Below are 6424 nucleotides of genomic sequence, written 5' to 3' on the forward strand. Positions count from 1 at the left end.
TCACTTTTTAACTTTATATACAAAACCCGAAATCCCTTTTGGATGGTCATCCCCTTATCCCCTTTTTTACATGGCCGACCATAGCCTACTAGGCCCTCTTTCCCATTGTCCTCCTATCTTCCTAGCTTTCTTTCTACCACCCATCTACCTTTACAATTGGCACAGGAGGGGGCCTAATGCTCTTTTACAAAAAATTTTAGGGGCGCCTTGCATTTAAAAATGTACTTTTTCCTTCGCCTTAGCTTTTAAGGCCGCCCTTGTGCCTTTGGTCATTTCTCTTCTTGCTTCTTCTGTTATATTCTATTCCCTTCTGGGCCACCTCTTTTAGGTCTTGACTTGTGCTTTTTCCCTTTTTTCACTTTCCTCTTGTGTTGAGGTTAACATTACCCCCCTCCTAGCCTAGTGCTAGTCCCATGGCACTGATGGGTAGTAGTTGGAAGGTGGGATGGGTATAGCTAGATGACTTTTTGGGTTTTGTATACAAGACCTTGCGAGGGATGGTGTTGGATGGACCAACCCTTGAAATTGAAGATATAGTTGGGGCGGGTTCCTCCTTGACATTGATCTTAAGTGGATATGTCCCTTGAAATTGAAGATGGTCTTGAATGGATTCCCTAGGGAGATTAGCGTGGGGTGGATCTGTCTTTGAAATTCAAGATGGTGTTGGACGGATCCCCCTCTCGCTCTTCGAGGTTGCTGTTATAAAATCTGAGATACACGCTCGACTTTCTTATATACTTAAAATATATATGGCGAATATTATGTTGGCACAGAGGGAGAATAGATGAGAGAAAAGAAAGATGTAGAGAGAGAGGTAGAGAAATTGGCAATACACTAGGGACTGAAAGATGGGCCAGTCCCCCCCCTTATGGAGTTATATTATTGACAAGGAGCAAGCTCCTCCGTTACACATAAGCTAGTTCTTACTTGTAGATCTTGGAAACAAGATCACGGTTCCTTGCACGGTATATAACCGGCTAACACTTGCACAACTTGGAAGTTGGCACCTTTTGATCCTTATTGAGTCTCCTTCTCTCCTACACAATATGTGTAGGGCTCTCCTCTTGGTGCTTGATTTCAGCAAAGCTTTCGCAGCTTGATGTCTCACACTTGAAAGTGTTTGGCTGTATTGCATATGTTCATGTGCCAGATGAGTTGCGAAAGAAACTGGATCCAAAGGCTGAAAAGTGTGTCTTTATTGGATACTCTTTAGAGAAAAAAGAGTATCGTTGTTATAACCCTGCCACATGTAAGTTCAGAGTGAGCAAGGATGCCATCTTTGATGAAATGAGCAGTTGGTATGCATCTAGTGGTGATGCATTGGATGATGATGATGATCATGACACTCATGTGTAGGCTAAAAAGCAAGAATCACAGACTCTTAGTGGACCAGAGACATCATCTGATAGTCCTTGTTCTAGGAGACTAAGGAGTAGCTCTACATCTTTAGGTGCATCTAGTAGCACTATAGGTAAAGACAAAGGAAAGAATAAAGTGTCCAATTGCATTGATGCAGTTCAACCTAGTTGGGTCTGTTGAAAACTAATGAGATGATCTCGTCTCAGGTCCAGGGAGGACCATATCTCTATAGCTCAATCGGAAAGTAAGTGGTATTGGTCCTCTGTGTAGAGACTCTTTTGATTGTTGATCACCTTCTCAAGATTTTGTGTTAGGAGATGAAGGGAGACAAAGAGAGACCAATGCAGACTGCTGGTAAGAACCGGACGTGATTTTGATGAGAAATTTTACGACAGAGTAAAATCTGCTTTAAGAACTAAGAAACAAAGTGAAAAGGAGATAATAATGATTCAAATGAATGCAGACAAAAAAAGAAGCGTGATTTTGGTGGGAAACATGATAGTAGAATATTCAAAAAGAAAGAATAATGGTCAAAAAGTGACCTCTGACATGAGTTAACGTCCTTAGGCATTTAATGGCTGACCTCTTAAATGAATAATAAATTCTCTCATTAATTACGTCTGAATGGCCAAATTTAGAGGGTTCATTATTTTAAAACATCAACTAATTAGTAACTTAATCATTTTCTTACAAGTGCCGTTTTTGAAACGTTTTTGGCCCTAATGAGATCCTAGAATGGGTGGCTTTTTTATTTAAAATATCCAGTTATTATTGGGGATATTTGTAAAATGCTAAATCACTTCAAGGAGATACGTAACGTGCCAAGGTTTGTCAATTGAGGGAATATTAAGCTTATTCAAAAAATGTATATAGGTGACTAGCCATTGGAGTCTATTTGATATATCGAATGCTCCTTCAATCATGGAGAAAGCCTTTTCCCCAAAGCCAAAGGCAGTTGATAAGAGGCAATATGACTTTCTCATAATAGGGAATCGCTCGATTGTTGTTTTTTATATCTAATGCTTGAAATTTGTCATGCTTTTGCTTGTGGTCAAAACTATTTGATGAACATTTACTTGGACAAAGCATGTCCAAGTAAATGTTTTAGGGAAACAGCACCGTCGAGAACATACTACCGCCACGATCACTGAAATTTGAGGGGTTAAGCTTTTTATAAAGCTTATTAAGCTTTATAATCCAATTGACTAATGGCTAATGAAAGTCTCTGCTTCTCTGAGAAAAAAAAAAACCTATTGATAAGGGAGCTTCCCGAGTGGTCCTCCGTCGCTAGAGAGTGGTCCTTCGCGATCCAGCAGCACAGTAGGGGGTTCTTCACCGCCAGGAACACGCTGGTATTGACGGTTCGTCGCAAAACTGTAGAGCCCAATCGTTCCAAGAGCTTCGCCTTCGCGCGAGATGGTAAGCGATTGGAAGCCCTTGATCTCAACTTCGCTCTGATACCACTGGTGCATACATCGGATGCTGGATGCATACGTAGCGAGCACCGGAAGGTCCCCAAGAACAAAAGAACTCTACTTAAGCTCAAAAAGCGAGAAGATAGATTTGCACAATATGAAGAAAAGAGACCAATTGGATACAATCTCCCCCCATGCCTTGTGTGAGCGCTTCACAAGGCATGTATTTATAAATCTTATTCATCTCAAAGCTTAAAAATAGCCCAATTTTACAATAAGCATGCTTTACCTTTTGTGTTTGCTTTTGTCCTAATAAAGAATAAAGCGGTTAAGCACCCCAAAAGTCGGGTTGTGCCCAGATACAATATCCAATACTGAAATATTTAAACCGTGCACCCATGCGCATACAAAATAATAAATATTTGTCAAGCGCTTCAATAAATAAACGTGCCTAAATAAATATTAGCGCCATGCCTTTAATGATAAGATGCGCGCCCATCAAAAATGATAATTTCTTCTAGGTAATTTGAATACACGCTATCGCCCAGTGCTTCCCAACGCCACCGCTGCCTACTCTACACATCAAACAAAGCATTCACAATTGTTAGAAATTAATAAAATTAAACCGACAAAAGTGAATACCTAGCAGTCTTCAGCTACAAAACAAATAAATAGGTTGGAACTCTGTCCTAACCTTAATTTAATACGAATGCACTCTAAACTCATAAACGTCCATTAATTTAAATATGCATTTTGCGAAATCACCCACGTGCACATTAAATTAACATGACACCCGAAAAGGACGGGCGTCCCCATCAACTTCTCGCACAAGGAATCCACCTTGTGTACGAGCCCTGATAAATAAATATAATTTTACGAAATCCATTGCAAAACCTCACGGAATCCACCGTGAAATAAAAAACTCACAGAATCCACCGTTGAATTTGCCTCCTGGCATCACAAACATAGTTTGGATTAAGAAGATTGAGAGCATTGGAGTGCGTGGGAGGCAAAGTGCACTTTGAAGACATGTTTGAAAACATGGAAGAAGAGACACGTGCCCCTCCCCCCCCCCCCCCCCCCCCCCCCCCCCCGCCCAAAACATAAGCTCAAGATCAAGTTGTTGATGGATGTGTTTAACAAGCTTCCTGCCACCATAAGGATCTAATGAAGAAATATAAGAGTATATCTCTAATGTGCCCTTTTTGTACAAGAGTGGAGGAATGGATCAAGCACATTTTGTGGGAACGCTAATAGTGTTGTGATAGGTTGGAACGAGCTCAAATGGGAGAATGCTATCTTTTGAAAGAGCTCAAAGGACCGAGCGAAGCATTCGAAGGAGGCTCAACAGTTGGTAAGGGTTTAGCAAAACATTTTGGGACAATGGTCTCAGAGAAGGGCAGTAATGGCAAAACGGGTGATGCTTCCTTGCAAACAATTGATATGGTTTCAAAGTGAGGCTTAGATGCTGCGCCAACAAAGGTTAAGGTCAAGTTGCCCCCAGCAGTGTACATTGTAAAGGCATTAGAAGGCGAATTGATGCTGGAGATCACAATACCCTTGCAAAGGGAGGGGGGGACGCTTATTCTTCACCAGAAGGGTGGTAGAAATAAATCTCCTCTTCAAAAATAAAGATACGCTTAGTGAGGATCTCAATGAGAAGAGTAGAGCATACATTTGGCCTAACAAGCCTTTTGGGATTTTTAACCGCTGCGATGTGCTCATGCGCACTCGACTCTCTCACGGGCATTTTCGAAAGGGAGCTGGACCCTGGTGATGTTAACCTGCCTGTTTCCTCAGCTCCTTCATGCAACATGCTATTATTTCCTGGGACCTCCTCAAAGGAAAGCTTTTTTTACTCGTGGAAAAGTGGTTGGCACAAGCAGATTTGCTGTGCGCGCAAAAACTGGCAGTGACCGCCGCTAGAGGGAGGGCTTGAACCTCCGACCTTGTGGTTAACAGCCACACGCTCTAACCAACTGAGCTACTCCAGCTGCTTGCTAGGCTGCTTTCGCAGGCACCACAAGTTTATAAATTTCCACTTGCAGATCGTGGCGCATGCCCGACCGTCCGTGCGCAGGAAAATTTGCGGACCATTCTGACAGTACCTCTTTGGCCTAGTTACTTACATGGGCCTGCCGAGCCGCCGCTTCCCCCCTTAACTTTCGAGAGCGAAGATTCTTATTTCCATCGAGGGAACTTTCGTCTACGCTGCTTGCGAGCTCCACCCAAAGAAAAGAAACAAGCTCTCTGGTCTATATCTCATACGTATATGAGGGCCTTTGCTACGGTAACGCTGTGTGATCGATCGTACAGACATGGCTCACAAGAATGCAAAAGCTTTTGAATATACGGGTTGCCAACTTGGGACCTCCTCTATGGCGAGAGTGCGGACTCATGCTCCAGCAGCAGCAGATGATATGCTGCTAAAAGCTCACGAAGACTAATGCATATGATGGATAAGCTGCGGGACATGTAGCTCGTGCGTGACAAGGCAGACTAATGTATACGATGGATAAGCGTTGTGTGTGTGTGTGTGCGCGCGCGCGCGGTGCCCGTATATAATTAGGCACAGCACAGGTGAAAAAGACCCATCAATTAGTCATTCATTACATGTCCAGATTCACCATTGAGGATCGCACATTGGTTTGCATGTGTCTATAGCAGTAGAGGCCATGGTGGTAATGGACCCAGGCCATGATGGCTATCAAAAGGACAAAAAAATCAGTCCCAAAACAAAACTATCACAGTAGAGGTGGATATCCAAGAGGACAGGAGAGCAAAAGAGGTCGTGGTGGAGGCCAAGCACAAGGAAGGAAACCTAGGTCATATATTGTGGCACACTATGTATATGACTGTCGGAAGAAGCATGCTAATATACGCTTAAGTAGGGAAAATTCCCCGGAGTAATTATACTTCATAAGATCAGTCGCATGGTGGACCTGATTTATCAACGATTCAGCATGTTCTTGGTGTTATGCATAAGGTAGATGAGGAGTGGTATGTGGACTCTACTATGTCCAATCAAATGACTTCACATGTTTACTATGAAGCCAATAGCACACGTGTCTTAAGTTGTACGCAAGGGATGACACAAAGCCTGAGATTGCACATACTAGAAACGTGCCTATTCAAAGTGATAGTGGTGTAAAGCAGACTCTTGGTGAGATTATGTATGTATCTAGTATCATAAAGAATATTATGGCAATCGGTTGAATCACAAAGAGAGATCTCAAAGTGTGATTTGACAAGCATGGATGTCTAGTCTTGGATATGAAGAACAATGTGTGTATGGTTATCTATGGCAAGAAGGTTGGTTCAAGCAAAGTGCAAGTATGTCCAAACTTGAGAAGAGGAATAACTTTGGCATGCTCACTATAGGCTGAAATTTCAGACATTGAGATGTGGCATAAGCAGATAGGCCACATGAATTTCTAGTGTTTTGCTGGTCTTCCAAAGCTCAGAGTTGTTAAAGGGATGCCACTATTCAAGGCTACAAGCCCTTCATCCATTTGTAGTGCTTGCCAATTTGCCAAGCAAGCATGTAAGCCATTTCCCAAGGAGGGAAAGAGAGCACAAAGAGTGTTAGAGTTGGTGCATAGTGATGTATGGACAGCATCGCAATGGAGCACGAGTGGGATGAAATATCA

At 42.5% G+C, this 6424-nt stretch overlaps 1 non-coding gene across 1 annotated transcript; it reads right to left on the bottom strand.

Moving 5' to 3' along the window:
- Positions 1 to 4694: 4694 nt before the first annotated feature.
- On the bottom strand, positions 4695 to 4768 carry TRNAN-GUU (transfer RNA asparagine (anticodon GUU)). The gene has a single exon. It is a non-coding gene; the product is annotated as a tRNA-Asn (tRNA).
- Positions 4769 to 6424: the final 1656 nt, after the last annotated feature.

The sequence above is a fragment of the Lygodium microphyllum genome, chromosome 28, assembly GCF_053477565.2.
Source record: "Lygodium microphyllum isolate KBCC chromosome 28, Lygodium_microphyllum_v1.1.10, whole genome shotgun sequence".
Classification (NCBI taxonomy): domain Eukaryota; kingdom Viridiplantae; phylum Streptophyta; class Polypodiopsida; order Schizaeales; family Lygodiaceae; genus Lygodium; species Lygodium microphyllum.